The sequence below is a fragment of the Taudactylus pleione genome, unplaced genomic scaffold, assembly GCF_031769625.1.
Source record: "Taudactylus pleione unplaced genomic scaffold, aTauple2 ptg000184l, whole genome shotgun sequence".
NCBI lineage: Eukaryota > Metazoa > Chordata > Amphibia > Anura > Myobatrachidae > Taudactylus > Taudactylus pleione.
This window is the reverse complement of record NW_028284586.1, coordinates 6,370,718-6,389,715: the sequence shown is the minus strand read 5'-3', so window position 1 is coordinate 6,389,715 and position 18,998 is coordinate 6,370,718.

Below are 18,998 nucleotides of genomic sequence, written 5' to 3'. Positions count from 1 at the left end.
TGATGAAGACAAAACTGAAGGGAAGTGCCGTATATCAGAAGTACACAATTCAAAAGTGCAATTTAAAATTAATACTGGCGTTGCACCGAAGTAAAACAGAAGGGAAACAACCAATCTACACTTCTAACAACCTAAACTAGATTGGGAGAAAATACCAACAACAAAGCCTCCGCAGCGACTTCTGGGTAGCGCTGGAGGGCGCGCGTCGCATGTGTAGTGACATCACCAGTTCCTGTCGGACGGCAAAAGGGGCTTGGCAGCTGTCTCATCAATGGGGATCTCTTTGCTCTTATATAAGCCTCCGCAGGGACTTCTGGGTAGCGCCGGAGGGCGCGAGTCGCATGTGTAGTGACACCACCAGTTCCTGTCGGGCGGCAAACGGGGCTTGGCAACTGTTTCATCAGTGGGGATCTCATTGCTCTTATATAAGCCTCACTGGAAGGTTAATTACAGAATTGTGCCAAAAGGATAAGGATCTGATGGTTACTATTGGAGTTATTATACGTGAATTATCAAGTGGTACATTCCACCATATAAGGTACACCAATAGCACATAGAGGGTGATATGTCCTGATGAAGGATTCCTTTGTACCTTAAAATTACTGCACTAGGAGGCGCCGTTTTTCCACCTTATTTCAGATCATTGTTGGAGCTGGTTGAACGACAGCTGTTTGGGAAAAAGAGCAGCCACCCGTCAGAACAGGGGAGTGCGTTTGAAGTGGACTGTAATATTTAACGGACTGTTGCTGAAAGAGACATTTGAATCTAGGACTAGACTAGCGCCATATACCACCATTTTGCTTATTATATATAATATATAAATATATATATATATATATATATATATATAGTATACAGTCTTGCCGGCACTCCTCAATACAAGATAAAGTACTGCGCCCGGTGCCTTCCTTATTACCTCTCTCAGTTTGGAGAGGAAAATATAAAGTGCTGGAACAGGCGTCACTCGCGGCGTCTATGATAATCAAACTTCACACACTCGTTGTTTGAATCAACGTTTCAGGACTCTTTATTGGTCCCTTCATCAGGATACAAAAAGAGTAATGACAATTTCTTACCTTAAGTACACGTTTGCACCCAGTGAGAAAGCCCGCCGAATTTCACTCAGACGCCGTCAATGTGACGTCACAAATGGAGTGCTCCCCATCACCATAGTATCATTGGAAGCTTAAGGCTACGGAAGCCTACAATAGTCAAAATGCAATAAATAGCAAAGTACATAGTAATCTATAAAGTCAATTAGCGCACCACATAGTGGTACAAATAACTAATCGCTAGTTTCACATAGTGCAATAACCGATGTATTCAACCTGTAGGTTAATCAATATTAGAACCAATATATGATATTTTAGATATGCTTGAGATAATAAACTCTTAAAATACAGTAACTTTATAAGCTCAATTATAACACTATAACTTGTATCACCTATCTCTGAGTATAAACATAAGGCTTATCAATTAAAGTCACAAACGCAGATATGCATATATTTATAGAAAACATTGCAAATTCAACTGCTCATTTAATCCCCTAGGTGACATAGTATCTAATTTAAAGATCCAGCTAGATTCAAGCTGTAACAATTTTCTAGCTCTGTCCCCGCCACGGATGTTTTGTGGAACATGATCTATTATTCTATAGCGAAGACTTGACAAGTTATGCTTCGCTTCCACGAAATGCTTGGCCACTGGCTGATCACTATGGCCCTTGTTTAAAGCAATTCTAATAGCACTTCTGTGAAGGGCCATACGCTCTTTAAACATGCGTTCAGTTTTGCCCACATAGCATTTGCTACATGGGCAGGTGATCATATAGATCACAAATTTTGATGAGCACGTCAGGAAATGTGTGATGTTATATTTTTTTCCCGTGTGTGGGTGGTAAAAACTATTGCCACTAATCATATAGTTGCACGTAGTGCAAATAGGGCATCTATAGCATCCCAATTTTTTACCACTTAAAAATTGACTGCCCAAATTATTGGCCTTTTTGGTGGAAACATCAGGTTTCACTAATAGATCCCTCAGACTACGTCCCCTTTTATAGCAATGCATAATAGATTTATTATGTAGTGATGTTAATTCAGGCTCACTGCTAACTATGGGCCAAAGTGTTTTAACTGTTTGTGATACCTTCTGACTGCCTGTACTGAAATGATTCACCCAAGGTATTCTATTTTCTTTATTCTTTTTAACCTTAGTGATAAGCAAAGAGGCTCTTGAATATCTCAGAGCCTTATCTCTCTGTTTAATGAGATCCATCTTTTTATAACCTCTGCGTTGGAATTTATCCAACATAATATCTAATTCCTGTTTAAGGGAGGACTCATTACTATTAATATGACAAATACGTAAAAACTGAGAGTACGGTAAACTTTTTTTCAAACTAGTCGGATGGAAGCTGGTATAATGCAATAAGTTGTTACGATCAGTGGGCTTATTAAACACCGAAGTGCACAATTTGCCACACATCAGAGAAATTTTAACATCCAAATAGTTGATTACCTCAAAATTCATTACAAAAGTGAACTTCACCGGATGTGCTAAACTATTATGTTTAACAAACACCTTATTCAGATCATCCATTTTGCCTGTCCACAACACTAATAAATCATCTATGTATCTAAGATATACAAATAGGTATTTCGATATATCAGGGTCAATAAAAAATATTTCTTTTTCTACAAAAAACATGTAGCTATTAGCGTAGCTTGGTGCCACCGCCGAGCCCATGGCACATCCTGATACTTGTAGAAAAAAATGGCCATCAAAAAAGAAATAATTTTTAGTCAAAATAAATTCAAGCAGATTAATAAAGGAGTTAATCTCTGGTCCAGTGTAGGCAGGATTACTTGTAATTAATTGCCTTACAGCCCACAAACCTTCCCTGTGCAGGATACATGTATATAGACTTTGAACGTCCGCCGTGCACAAAATCAAGTTCTCCGGTATCGATGTAAGGGAATCCAAAATCTTCAACAATGATGTCGTATCTTTAAGCCATGTCCGTTCTTTTTGTATACATGGTTGCAAGTGGCTATCTAAATAGACCGCCACTGGTTGCGTTAGTGATCCCCTAGCCGAAATAATCGGTCTTCCCGGGGGTTTCACCATCGATTTGTGTACTTTAGGTACAGAGTAAATCAGTGTACAAACTGGGTAATCCACAGTCAGGGCTCGCTGTAGCTCTGATGATATAATGCCTTCTGCAACTGCTTGTGTCAAAATAGAATCAAGTTCTTTTTTAAAAGATGTTACCGGATCACCTTGCAATTGTAAATAAACTTTGTGATCTCTTAATTGGCTATAGATCTCCTCCTTGTAATCATCTACATTTTGAATTGTTATTGACCCACCTTTATCCGATGGGCGTATTACAATGTCATCATAACTCTGGAGATCTCGTAAAGCCCGTCTTTCTGCTTGGTTTAAATTAGGATAAATCTGGGGCTGACATTTAATTTCTTCAGATACTGTTGTTTTTAATAATCTGGAAAATGTTTTCAATGAGCTATTAGATGTTGGTGGATCAAAGGTTGAACCAGGCTGTAGAGCTTTAACTTTGGTCGGAATTATTTCACCTCTATTAGATGCAATCTGTGGCGATGCTTTGAAGAACTCCTTTAATTTAAGTGCTCTATTTAATTTAAAGTTCTCCACCTGCCATGAAAAGTGATTAAATCTGGTTGTGGGAATAAACGAGAGGCCCTTATTCAGGACATTGCATTCATGATCTGTTAAAGTTCTCTTCGAGAGATTAAATATTAAATTCTCCGATTCTGAGGTGGGCGCCTGTTTCCCCCTCTCCCTTTCATTTTGCAGCGACCTCCGGGTGCGATGTCTCTTATTCCTGATGGGAATGCTCTCGTTGCTGCGCCTAAAGGGTACTGTTGTGGCGTTGAATTATTATCTGGATCACTCTGTGCTGATTCAGCTGATGACTCAGTATTCGAGAGATAACTACGAAATCTCCTTGTTTTAAAATATCTCCTCTCTTGTAGTTGTGAGCCCGTCAACCAGCTATACACCTAAAAATTATTTCTTTTTTGATGGCCATTTTTTTCTACAAGTATCAGGATGTGCCATGGGCTCGGCGGTGGCACCAAGCTACGCTAATAGCTACATGTTTTTTGTAGAAAAAGAAATATTTTTTATTGACCCTGATATATCGAAATACCTATTTGTATATCTTCGATACATAGATGATTTATTAGTGTTGTGGACAGGCAAAATGGATGATCTGAATAAGGTGTTTGTTAAACATAATAGTTTAGCACATCCGGTGAAGTTCACTTTTGGAATGAATTTTGAGGTAATCAACTATTTGGATGTTAAAATTTCTCTGATGTGTGGCAAATTGTGCACTTCGGTGTTTAATAAGCCCACTGATCGTAACAACTTATTGCATTATACCAGCTTCCATCCGACTAGTTTGAAAAAAAGTTTACCGTACTCTCAGTTTTTACGTATTTGTCGTATTAATAGTAATGAGTCCTCCCTTAAACAGGAATTAGATATTATGTTGGATAAATTCCAACGCAGAGGTTATAAAAAGATGGATCTCATTAAACAGAGAGATAAGGCTCTGAGATATTCAAGAGCCTCTTTGCTTATCACTAAGGTTAAAAGGTATCACAAACAGTTAAAACACTTTGGCCCATAGTTAGCAGTGACCCTGAATTAACATCGCTACATAATAAATCTATTATGCATTGCTATAAAAGGGGACGTAGTCTGAGGGATCTATTAGTGAAACCTGATGTTTCCACCAAAAAGGCCAATAATTTGGGCAGTCAATTTTTAAGTGGTAAAAAATTGGGATGCTATAGATGCCCTAATTGCACTACGTGCAACTATATGATTAGTGGCAATAGTTTTTACCACCCACACACGGGAAAAAAATATAACATCACACATTTCCTGACGTGCTCATCAAAATTTGTGATCTATATGATCACCTGCCCATGTAGCAAATGCTATGTGGGCAAAACTGAACGCATGTTTAAAGAGCGTATGGCCCTTCACAGAAGTGCTATTAGAATTGCTTTAAACAAGGGCCATAGTGATCAGCCAGTGGCCAAGCATTTCGTGGAAGCGAAGCATAACTTGTCAAGTCTTCGCTATAGAATAATAGATCATGTTCCACAAAACATCCGTGGCGGGTACAGAGCTAGAAAATTGTTACAGCTTGAATCTAGCTGGATCTTTAAATTAGATACTATGTCACCTAAGGGATTAAATGAGCAGTTGAATTTGCAATGTTTTCTATAAATATATGCATATCTGCGTATGTGACTTTAATTGATAAGCCTTATGTTTATACTCAGGGATAAGTGATACAAGTTATAGTGTTATAATTGAGCTTATGAAGTTACTGTATTTTAAGACAGTTTATTATCTCAAGCATATCTAAAATATCATATATTGGTTCTAATATTGATTAACCTACAGGTTGAATACATCGGTTATTGCACTATGTGAAACTAGTGATTAGTTATTTGTACCACTATGTGGTGCGCTAATTGACTTTATAGATTACTATGTACTTTGCTATTTATTGCATTTTGACTATTGTAGGCTTCCGTAGCCTTAAGCTTCCAATGTTACTATGGTGATGGGGAGCACTCCATTTGTGACGTCACATTGACGGCGTCTGAGCGAAATTCGGCGGGCTTTCTCACTGGGTGAAAACGTGTACTTAAGGTAAGAAATTGTCATTTACTCTTTTTGTATCCTGACGAAGGGACCAATAAAGAGTCCTGAAACGTTGATTCAAACAATGAGTGTGTGAAGTTTGATTATCATAGACGCCGCGAGTGACGCCTGTTCCAGCACTTATATATATATATATATAGATCCAACATCTGCCGGCACTCATGTAATAATGCAAATAACCTCCGGTGCTCAGAGAGCAATACTATCATATCCAAGAAAAAACTGGCACTCGGAGGCAGTTTAGCAGACAAGTATATATTGGGTCGACGTTTCAAGGCCGCAGCCCCGTCATCAGGACCCCATCACAGCAAAGACAAACATAACACACAACGTATTTACCACCACTAAATACCCCATGTGCGGTGTCTAATCGGTCCTCTCCTCCGTGCAGCCGCTCACTGTGCGTCGCGCATACTCCACGTCACCACCGGATCTCCCAGGTCTCGTTGCCATGGTACCCAAACGGCTTGCCCTCCATGGATCCTGATTCCTGTGTTCCACAGTGGCCATTAGAGTGCGCTCCAAACACAGGGGGACCTGCACGGAGGTGGACAAAAGGAACACACACATATTAAAAATGCAGAACAACAGTACATAACAAATACTACACGAACACGGAATATTCAACAGATAATGTACACAGCCCAAATACATCAAATCACTATTTCCATGGACTATATTCCCCCGTTATTTATTGTCTATATGAAACATTTTTACATTAGACTGTTCCAATTAATTTTTTCGTTAAGTCCCATTGGAGCAATGGTCCTTAACCTCATAATATTACTCTTTTATAAGTAATAATTTACTCCGATCACCACGTCTAAGAGAGATAGGCACATGGTCAATCATAAAGTAACGCAGAGACGTCAGGCTATGGCCAGCCTCTTTAAAATGTTTAGCGACTGGTTGGTCAATGGGTCTCCCACTTAAAGCTAATTTTATTGCTGATCTATGGGCCACCATTCTTTCTGAAAATTTCCGAATCGTCTGGCCTACATAATGTAGCCCACAAGGACATATGATCACATATACTACATGATCAGAAGAGCAAGACAAAACAAATCGAATATCATAAGTCTTGTTCTCGTGTGGATGTTTAAAGGACTTACAAACTTTTAGAAAAGCACAAGTGGTGCAATTGCTGCATTTATAGCAGCCTGGAGGTTTAACATACACGTTGGGAACCAATTTCTTGTCCCTCCCACTGATATCTGCCTTGACTAACCTGTCCCTAAGGTTTCTTCCCTGTTTAAATGCCGCAATGGGTCTCTTTTTAGAAAACGGAAGGTCCCGATCAGAAGACACAATGGGCCAAAGAGCTTGAGTAGCCCGTCTAATAATAGGACTGGATGTGGTGAAGTCATTGGTCCAGGGGATAAGATTCTTATGATCCCTCACAGGTGGACTTAATAATTGAGATCTAGGGATCTCTAAAACTTTAGCTTTCTGTTCTTGAAGGAGACTGGGATTATAGCCCCTAGCAGCAAACTTCTGAATCAAAAAATCTAGCTCCACAGACACATTACAGGGGTCACTTGTAATTCGAGCGACCCGCAGCATCTGGGAGAAGGGGAGGCCCTTTTTCAGGGACTCTGAGTGATGACTTGCTGCTGACAAAAAGGTATTTCTATCGGTGTCCTTTCTGAAGACCTCAGTCTCAAAACCATGATTAGACAATTTAACCTTAACATCCAAGAAATGAACCTCGGAAGGGCTGTACTCGTAGGTAAACTTAATTGATGAGCAAGAATTATTAATCTTATAAACCAACTCCAACAAACAAGTTTCACTCCCGGTCCATAGAAGAAATACATCATCTATGTACCGGGAGTACCACAAAATATGTTTGCTGGCATCCCTATCGTTGAAAAATAGTTCAAACTCACGTTCAAACATGTACACATTAGCGTACGAGGGGGCTATGGGCCAACCCATAGCGCACCCTCGTAGCTGCAAATAGAACTCCCCATCAAAAAGGAAATAATTTCTATATAGAGTCAATTCAAGAAGTTGAAGAAAAAGACCATGATCAAACGTAGAACTCAACAAATTAATTTCTAAGAATTTTTGCATAGCGCGTAGCCCCTCCTGGTGTGGAATAGAGGTGTATAAACTACACACGTCCAAGCACACCATGAGGGTATTTGACGGGACGTCTTGGAAACTAGACAATTTCTGCAAAAAACTGGAGGTGTCCTTAAGAAATGTTTGTTGCTTTTGGATCAAAGGTTGTAAGATGCAATCCAATAACTGAGATACAGATTGTAAAAAAGAGTCTCTTGCCGACACAATGGGGCATCCAGGAGGCTTACTAGGGTGTTTATGGAGTTTGGGCAGTGTATACAGCACCGGCACTCTGGGAAATTTGATAAACATAGCATCAAACAACTTTTTTTTTTTGTATTCGTTTATTGAAAATAAATGGTGGCATAGTAATTTTGTACAAATGACGTATCAGACAAAATTATTCTATAGTATATCAGCAATAGACAAGTAATGATATTTGCCACGGAACATATGAATAGTTAACAGTCAAAAACCAAATAGAACGTGAGTATAATGGAATAGAAAAGGGGATAATAGAGAATAGGGTGAGGATTAATGTATATGATTGGGAGGGAAGGAGGGAAGAAAAGAAAAAAAAACAAAAACAAAAAAAGAAATGGGGGGAGAAGTGTAAGAAGATAAGCCACTGGTGGATAATGTATTTATATGTAATTATATGGAAAGCGTTGAATCGAAGCTAACCAAGGCCTGGGAGAGGTGAATTTTGAGAGGTGTACCAGGGGTTCCAAATGATATGAAATTTCCGAACAGCATTGTTTTGTAGACTGGTGATATATTCCATATTTGCTACAAACCAGATTCTGCTTATTAGCTCCTGTCGGCTGGGAGTGTGTTGAACTTTCCAATTACGAGCGATTTGAAATTTGGCTGCGCAGGAAACGTGAAGGATTAGTTTATTTGTAGTGTTGGGGATTGAATCAATCGGAGCGCAGAGTAAAAGAGTAGCAGGAGAAAAAGAGATCGGAATGGTAAGAATTTGGGAAAGTAGGGTACGGACCATGTTCCAGAATGGGACAATCAGGGGGCATGACCACCACGTATGAAAATAAGTTCCGAGTTGACCGCACCCTCTCCAACAAAGATTGGAGGTGCTGGGGTAGATTTGATGTAAACGCTCTGGCACTAAGTACCATCTGGTATATACCTTGTATGAGTTCTCGCGTATGGCCACACTAATGGAGCATTTCGAAATAGTCAAGCGTATAGTGTCCCATGCTTCTTCCCCGAGAGAAAGGCCAAGATCCGCTTCCCAAGCCTGTTCATGTGTTTCGAGTGGAGGAGGCTTCAACGCCAGTATGAAGTGATAAAGGTGCGAGATAGCTCCTTTGTCATTAGGTCTATGCATGCATAATCTCTCTATAGGTGTGGGGTTAGGAGGGGAGCGGGTGGAGGGATTCGAGCTAGCGAAGTGGCGGATTTGTAAATATTGATAGTGAAGTTTGTTGGGAATTTTATGTTTGTCTTGAATGTCCGAAAATGATCTAGGTGAGGAAACTTCAACTATATGGTGAAGCCTAGTAATGCCTGCTGAAATCCAAGGGGAAGCCACTGTCTGGGATAGACCAGGGGGGAATGCAGGATTGTTCCAAATGGGGGTTAGAGGGGATGGGTGTTGAGAAAGGTCCAGTTTTTTATTAAGGGAGTCCCAGTTATTAAGCGTCAGTGCTATAGTGGGGAATAAAAGAACGGATCTAGGTCTGTGTTTACGGGGCATCCAGGGTAGATAAGAGACTGAGTGTACACCTACCAAGTCGCTCTCCAGGTCAACCCATCTCTTAACATGGCGAAGTGAGTGCCAGGCGGCCAACTGACTTAATCGGGTTGCATTATAGTAGCGGTGCAGTGAGGGTAACCCCAAGCCTCCATCCCAGGGACGCTTAGTGAGTATGTTTCAAAGGATTCTGGGTTTTCGGTAGTTCCATATGAATTTACAGAGTGCGGTTTGAAGTGTGTTGAGGGTGTGGGAGGGGATAGGAATAGGGAGAGTTTGGAATAAGTATAATAGTTTGGGGAGAATGTTCATTTTCATGGCGTTGATACGACCTACCCAGGAGAGAAAATGTGTTTGCCATTGTTACAGGTCTCTCTGGATTGAGCTGATATGGGGGGGTAGTTGGCTTTATATAGAGAATCATAGGATTTAGTAATGAATACTCCTAGATATTTGAGGGAATCTTTTTTCCATATGAAATTAAAATTTGATTGCAATAATGACTTCATATTGCCGGGTAGATGTATAGGAAGGGCTTCGGATTTGGTATGATTAACCTTGTAACCAGACAGGGAGCCATATATAGAGAGTTCTCGAAATAGATTGGGAAGAGAGGTGAGTGGTTTTGTTAGCGTGAAAAGTATGTCGTCCGCGAATAGAGATAGAGTATATTGAGAATGTTTAACCTTAATCCCTGTAATATCGGGATTGGCCCGTACACGAGAAGCGAGTGGTTCAATAATAAGGGCGAATATGAGTGGCGATAGAGGGCATCCCTGTCTGGTCCCATTCGCTATTGAGAAGGAATCGGAGATCAGGCCTCCTGCTGAGACCGTAGCAGAGGGATTGGAGTAGAGGGCTTGGATGGCTTGCAAAAACTGTCCTTGGAATCCGAATTGGCGCAATGTTTGGAAAAGAAAAGGCCAGGACACCCTGTCGAAGGCTTTCTCCACGTCCAGAGCAAGCACCAGAGAGGGGAGTTTGTGAATATTAATATAGTGGACTAGATCGATTGTGCGCCTAGTGTTGTCTAATGCTTGTCTGGATGGGACAAAGCCCACTTGGTCGGGATGGATTAAAGAGGGAAGGAGGGGGTTTAGCCTATTTGCAATCACCTTAGCAAAGAGCTTTAGATCAGTGTTAAGTAGTGAGATGGGACGGTAATTAGTCACTAAAAGGGGATCCTTATTAGGCTTCGGGATGATGGTTATGGTAGCTCTAGTCGTGTGCGGATGAAATGAAGAACCTTCTAAAATACAGTTGAGAGCCACAGTTAGGTGAGGTATCAAGGAAGTTTGAAAAGTTTTATAGTAGGACATTGGAAGTCCATCAGGACCTGGCGCCTTCGAGGACTTTTGCGTTTTGAGAGCCAAAACAATTTCTTCTGCAGAGATAGGGTCGTTTAGCGCGGAAGAGGTGGCGGTATCAATTTGGGGGAGATTACAAGAAGCTAGATAGTCCGCAGTTGAGGTGTCAGTGGTAGTGTCATTTGTTGGGGGGAGATTGTAATGGCGTTCGTAGTAATTTTTAAATAAAGAATTGATAGTGGATGGACTATAGTGGCTGGTTCCACTGTCATCGTTTAATGCTGGGATAGCAGTCCTGGCTTTGTGAGCCTTCAATCTGTTGGCCAGTAGGGAATCAGCTTTATTGCTCTTTTCGTAAAATTTTTGGTTGAGCCAACGTAGGGCCTGTTCAGTCTTTTCAGCATTAAGGGCATTGAGAGCATTCCTGGAGGAGGTCAGTTGGGCGTATAGTGAATTAGAGGGAGTACATTTATGGGCAGTTTCAAGGCGTTGAACCTCTCCGGTCAGGAATTTAATTTGGGACCTATGCTCCTTATTTCTAAAAGAAGCATAATTAATGATGTGCCCACGGATAACAGCTTTATGTGCTTCCCACACCAAAGGGGTGCAAGTAGGGTCGTTATTTAAGGAAAAATAGTCCTCAAGAGCGGACTTCACCCTTTCCTGAAATTTCGGAATGGTAAGCAGAGTCTCATTCAAATGCCACGGGGGTCGCGAGGGTGGAACATCAAAAAAATCTAAGGACGCCGTGACGATGGAGTGGTCTGACCAAGCATTAGACACAATAGAGGAGTCAACAAGATGTTCACTGGCTGACGTACTACAAAAAATAAGGTCTATTCTCGAGTAGGACTGATGGGGTATCGAGAAGAAAGTAAAATCCTTAGATGAGGGATTAAGGGCCCTCCATGTATCAAATAGACCCGATTCACTGAGGTGATTATTTAGAGAGCGAGTTGCCGGACAGGGTCGTGTTCTGGTAGGGGTAGGACCTTTATCAAGCTCGTGGTTAAGGACTGCGTTGAAGTCTCCTCCGACAATGAGGCTACCTATCCTGTATTTGTTTATTTTAGAGAAAACAGATTTCAAGAATGATGATTGATCTGAATTGGGAGCATATATATTAACAATCGTGCATTCTAAACTGCCTAATTTGCCTGTCAAGATAATATATCTCCCGTCTGAGTCTGTATGTACTGTGTGTAAAGAGAAAGGGATTTTACTATTGATCAGTATCGCTACTCCATTGTGTTTAGACCGACTAGAAGAATAGTACGCGGTGGGGAAACTTTTAGTATGCAGAGAGGGATGTGACTGCGCTTTGAAGTGGGTTTCCTGGATTAGAATAATCCCTGCCTTGAGATCTCGGATAGTTCGGAAGAGCGATGAGCGCTTCTGAGGGGTGTTTAAGCACTTGGAATTAAGGGAGGCAAAAGTTAGCGACATTTGGGTAGAGCGTGATACTCAATGTGGATAATGTAGGTGAGAGATTCCTGGTTCGTTGAGAGATAGAAAGAAAGAGAAAAAAAAAAAAAAAAAAAGAAGTGAGGTATGGTTAGAAATTAGAAATGTGGAAGACAAGGGGGAGAGAACCGGGCGGGAGTTCCCCGTGTCCAGCAGGGGAAAACACACTCGGAAAGTGGGACTAGGTAGTCCAGGAAGGTAGTAAGGAAGGGAATCCGAACTACCTTTAGGTAACTTAATTAAAATATATTAGAAAACAAGTAACTGTATGTACTGGAGAATGCTGAAAATAGAGGAGAGAGATGAGGGTGTCAGAGAGCTTTGGCCCTCCAATTGTGGTTGTGTAGTAAAGGTAGATGAAGACCTAGGGACGTCTGAAGAGATGTCAATGTGGAATGTCAGAGGGGAGGGGAGAGAAAACATATAGAAGAGCCCAGATAAGGGTATACTTATTAAATATAACATCAATTATAACTGTATATAAAACATACATAAACATTTCAAATATGTTTATCAGATATTCTTAGAAACAATGAAAGAATAGAATAATATTGGTCGTGTGGGACCCACATGCGAAGTCCTAATGAACAGAGCATACCTGTAGCTCCGATGGAGTGATGGACTTACTAAGAGACAACGTTGATATATAGCAAAAGAATTCTACTATGAATCAATAGAGCAGGTAAAACAACTACATACATCTTAATGCATAGTATTATGATTAGAAAAAAGGATACGAAATGACTGTCTGTGTAGAGATTCAGGACCAAAATTAGGATCCCATGGCGGGGGATGGTAGTCTCCGCCCAATAGTAGTATGTTTCTTGGAAGCGTATTCAGGTATAGCGAGTGAACCCAAGTGGGAATAAAAAACAACATGTAACTGTGGTCATATTATATGTCCTCTGAAGCAGTTGGAGGGGGGCCGGAGTCTTCCAAATGGGAAAGAAAGTCTTTGCCTTCTTTAGGGGTTCTGATGATAATCGTTTTGCTGTTGAAGTCAACCATTAGTTTGAAGGGGAAACCCCAACGATAACGGATGCCCCGTGCTCTTAGTGCTCTTGTTAAATCTTGAAGTTCTCTGCGTTTCAAAATTGTAATGGGGGCCAGATCTTGGAAGAATTGTCATTTGATGTTGTCGTAGAGAATATGGGGTTTTCCACGTGTAGGGGCCAAGACTTTTTCTTTGTCCTAAAAACTTAGGAAGCGTATGACGACATCTCTTGGGGGTTCACCTTCTCTTGGTTTAGGTCTCAGGGCTCGATGGGCTCTTTCAAGGGGCAACGGATGGGAGGATAAGTCAGGGAGAATGGTGGAGAACATGTTATGGAGATAAGTCTCTAAGTTATCCAGAGAGACCGATTCTGGGATATTTCGTATGCGGAGGTTGTTTCGTCTTTCTCGATTCTCCAAATCCTCATTCTTGGTACGAAGATCAGCAAGATCCTGGATAATGTGATCAATGTCCCTATGAGTCTCATTTTGGAATTTTTGAAGGGTGTCTTGGCGTGATTCTAATTTAGAAGTTCTTGTAGAAAGTGAGGATAGGTCTGATTTGATCGAGGAAACTGCCTTATCCAACTTAGACTCAAGAGATTCTTTGAAGTCAGTAATAAGGGATCGCAGAGCCATTATGTCTTCTTTTGTGGATAGAGCTGAAGAGGTGTCTCCTCTCCCTCTGTATGGGGAGGACTGGGGGACGGAGGGTCGACAGCCGCCGATGACTTGTCACCTTTAGGAAAGTGTTGAGAGATGTCACCACCCACACGTTTTCTGGTGGTAGTATTTGACTTGCTCATAATGATGATGAGGGGGAAGGTAGTTAGAGGTAAGTATGGTGATTGAAAGGACTCTATAGGCCTGGTTAAACAGCGACAGAGGACTTGAGATGGCGGACGTCTGTAAATATGCACAAAATGTAATTGTGCGGCCTTTGTTAAGAAAAGAACCACAGAAGGGCACTGCTCCAACTCTCTCAGGGAGTCATTGCTTCAAGTTGTAAACACATTTATTTCAGTGTCATAAGGCGGTTTATAGGCGGCAGTGAAGTTCCGCTGGAGTCGGATATGCGTGTTCGCTTTAGAGCTGCCCGTCAGCCCGGCCAATGGTGTAGGAGAGTGAAAAAGTTTAGGGGCCTCTAGTAGGTGCAGACTTTGTAAGAAGATGTGCAGACTGTGTGATATAAAGTGTGGACAAATCAGAATCTGCACTTATCCAAATCTGCCGAGCCCGCCCGCCAGGCCGCGTCCACTATAAAATCCCTTGTTTATATAATCAAATATTCAGTTTATCGTGAATACACTCACCCTTCCGATTATTAGCAGGTGACCAGGCGACGTTGCCAGGGTGGAGGAGACCATTGATGTAAGAGCACAGTATTCGTTGATGTAGTTGGCGGAGAGCAGATTGTAAAATGGTCTGCCATTGGCGTAGGGGTTAACAATCCAAGGTGGGTAACTCAGAAGGGGAGAGAGTTACAGTGGAGGAAGGGTCCAGCAGGAAAGGTGAGGCACCTGAGGGCCCACACGCTGCAGGGCAGGGCTGAGAAGCAGGTCTGACAGGAGGGAGCCAGCACAGCAGGGGAGAGATAATCTGGGGGGACTGTGAGCAGGCTGGTATGGTCTGAAATGCAGGCCAGGCTCCAGGGCCGTTTACAAGATGGCGGCCACCCGCGATTCGCGGCTCCGGCCGCGGCTGCTTTTAGGGGGCCTCCTGGCTGGATATCTCCCCTCCAGAGGGCCACACACCACCAGGGAGGTCCAGGGGGAGGACCGGGAGGTAGCGCCGGTATTTGGGGCCAATCGCGGCTGATCGCGGTGCCGCCGACCCGCGGAGCTCCAAAATCGAGCTCCCGGCTACTGGGAGTGAGGTAGGCCGCGGGGCTGCAGGAGTCAGAAAACACTCCCGGAGCACAGATGATGAGGCAGAGGGGTAGTAGAGGAGCAGGAGGTGCGAGGGGAACCCCTGGGACAGCTGGGGCAGCAGAAATGGGGTGCTTTGAGGCAGCTTTCTTGGGAGCTCTGCTGAAACACAGCCTCCTTGCTTGCTAGTCAGGCCACGCCCCCACATCAAACAACTTTTGATGGATCAACTGGGCATCTTTGGCCCTGGTAAGGATGACTTCCAACTCATGTTGATAATCCAGAGTGGGGTCCCTTCTCAGTTTTTTGTAAACTGCTTCATCAGCCAATTGAGACAGGATCTCAGCTCTATATTCAGTAATGTCCTGTATCATGATGGCTCCGCCTTTGTCGGCGGGCCTGATTACAATATCGGTATATGATTCCAAATCCCTGAGTGCATCAGACTCCGCTTTAGTTAAATTCAAACGCACTTTACCAGGAGCAGACGTAAACTTAGTGACTGATTCATCCAACAACCTATTAAAAGTCTTCAGTGAGGCATTAGTTGACATTGGAATAAACTTGGACCTAGAGGCTTTACAGAGAAAGACCTCTATGGCTGTTGGTTCTAACGCGATGTCTACGTCATGTCGAAAATGTTCTTTCAATCTTAATTTTCGAGCAAATCGATGAGAATCATATTTCCAATTAAATTCATTGAATTTATTGGTAGGCACAAAGCTTAGCTCCTTATTCAACACACAAATCTCAGTGTCTTTCAACACACGTTTTGACAAATTGAAAATTAAGCTTTCTTTTTGGTTGTTGATCTTCCTCTTCCTTTTGTTTTGCCCACCCCTGCGGGTGGCAAATCTGGGATAGGTTGCTCAATAATCGATGTGGTTGGTCCTAAAGGGCCACTAGATAATGTGCCTCTCTCATCGATGTCAGAAACATGGAAATCGCTATCACTGCCGCTCTGGGAAGAATACTTTCCTCCTTGGACCGCTGGCTTTTTTCTCTGCCATGGTCTACGTCTCTGTGTGCGTTCATTGTAGGTTCTGGAATTATCACCACCAGTGACCATTTGTATACTCTATTCTCCTCGTAGTCTGTATCCACCACGTGTTTTTAATTTTTTTTTTAATTTAATAAAATTCTTTCTGTAATTATCACATTGGATCTCTAGTTTGTTGAGCCAATCTTGACTACCTTCCTCTTTGAGAGTCTGCTAGTGTAGCTGTTCAAGGATTTTAATTTTATCCTTAGTAATCTGTAGTTCACAGTTGGACTCTTCGATCACAGCGATCATTAAATCGTAAGCACACTTGTTTAAAATTGGTATCCATTTCTTCACAAATTCTGGGTTGTTATGGCCAATCGTGGGCACGTTATGTACTCTAAATCCACGTGGGATTTTATGTTCACGGTGATCGGAGTAAATTATTACTTATAAAAAAGTCCAGGTGGATTATGAGGTTAAGGACCACTGCTCCAATGGGACTTAACGAAAAAATTAATTGGAACAGTCTAATGTAAAAATGTTTCATATAGACAATAAATAACGGGGGGAATATAGTCCATGGAAATAGTTATTTGATGTATTTGGGCTGTGTACATTATCTGTTGAATATTCCGTGTTCGTGTAGTATTTGTTATGTACTGTTGTTCTGCATTTTTAATATGTGTGTGTTCCTTTTGTCCACCTCCGTGCAGGTCACCCGGTGTTTGGAGCGCACTCCAATGGCCGCTGTGGAACGCAGGAATCAGGATCCATGGAGGGCAAGCCATTTGGATACCATGGCAACGAGACCTGGGAGATCCGGTGGTGACGTGGAGTATGTGCGACGCACAGTGAGCGGCTGGACGGAGGAGAGGACTGATTAGACACCGCACATGGGGTATTTAGTGGGGGTAAGTACGTTGTTTGTTATGTTTGTCTTTGCTGTGATGGGGTCCAGATGACGGGGCTGCGGCCTTGAAATGTCGACCCAATATATACTTGTCTGCTAAACTGCCTCCGAGTGCCAGTTTTTTCTTGGATATATATATATATATATTAGGGATGTGCAGGCTCGGATTTACTCGGATTTACTCGGTTCTTATCGCCACTTTACCGCAAATTCAGATTTATTTTATTGGCTATCCAAAACATATGATAGGCGATAGCCAATAAAATGCCGTTTAGAGATCCGAGTAAATCCGAGCAAATCCGAGCCTGCACATCCCTAATATATATATATATATATATATATATATATATTATTTTAAACATACATACAACCAGTGTGGAACTAGAGAGTGGTGGGCCCAGGTGAAAGAATATATTTTGCCCCCCCCCCCAATGAATGTGTGTATCCTGATGAAAGGGATGTAACTCTGAAACGTTGACAGTATCAACATTCGGGGTTACATCCCGTCACCTTTCCCCGTCCCCAGGCACCATTACCTTCCTCTGCGTCCAGCCCCTGTCACCTTCTGCGTCCAGCCCCCATTATCTTCCTATGCCCCAGCCTCCCTCATCTTCCTCTGCCACTTCACCTTCCTCTGCTTCCAGCCCCTGTCACCTTCTGTGTCCAGCCCCCATCACCTTCCTATGCCCCAGCCTCCTTCATCTTCCTCTGCCCCCAGCCGCCTCATCTTCCTCTGCCCCAGCCTCCCTCATCTTTCTCTGCCACTTCACCTTCCTCTGCTTCCAGCCCCTGTCACCTCCTGTGTCCAGTCCCCATCACCTTCCTATGCCCCCAGCCCTCTTCATCTTCCTCCATCACCAGGAACCATCACCTTCCTCTGCTTCCAGCCCCTGTCACCTTCAGCCCCATCGCTTTCCTCTGCCCCTAGCCTCTCTCATCTTCCTCTGCCCTCCCTCACCTTCCTCTGCTTCCAGCCCCTGTCACTTTCTGCCCCAGCCCCCATCACCTTCCTCTGGCCCAGCCTCCTTTCATCTTCTTCTGCCCCCTTCATCTTCCTCTACATCCAGCCTCTGTCACCACTTCCCACCACAACCCCTTCTCCCCCCCTGTCCTATTTTTTCACCACTTCACACCGCCGGGGCCCACCTGCTTCTACCGCCACTCCCTCCAGTCATATATAGTATATGTAATAAATCACAATGCAGGATGTCTCAAAGAAATCTCTGGCAAAGTGCTAATTAGCGCTGCAGATCGCAGTCCCCATTATTATCAATGGGGACTACAATCTGACCCCCTATGTACTAAACTCCAAAAATTTAAGCTTTTCAGAGTTTAGTCCTAGTACTTTACACCATCAGATGGTATAAACTACTGTAAGCCTATGGAGGCTCTAGGGGCAGGAGATCTTTAGATCTCTCCCCCGCAGCCCCCAGCTGACTTTGGAAGCTGACGCTGTGTATGCCCAGTGCCAGCTTCTTCGGGAGAGTTACCGCAACTACTGCCCCTGCATGTTCCCCTTTGTACATAGTGGAAATATTTTCATTAAGTTGAATATAAGTAGGAAAAACACCAAATATGTAAGGGGCATGAATCAGGAACTCACATATAGTGATATGGTTTGTTTGAGGGAGGGGGGCCCCAAACTGGTATCTTGCCTAGGGCCCCATGAGGTCTAAATCCGGGTCTGGCAGGCAGTGTATATATGTGTATGAGGATAGGAGAAGGATATTTTATAAGTGCAGGCAGTGTATGTATGTGTATTAGGATAGGAGAAATATATTAAATAGGTGCAGGCAGTGTATGTATGTGTATTAGAATAGGAAAAGGGGATTATATAAGTGCAGGCAGTGTATATATGTGTATTAGGATAGGAGATTATATAGGTGCAGGCAGTGTATGTACTGTATGTGTATTAGGATAGGAGATTATATGGGTGCAGGCAGTGTATGTATGTGTACGA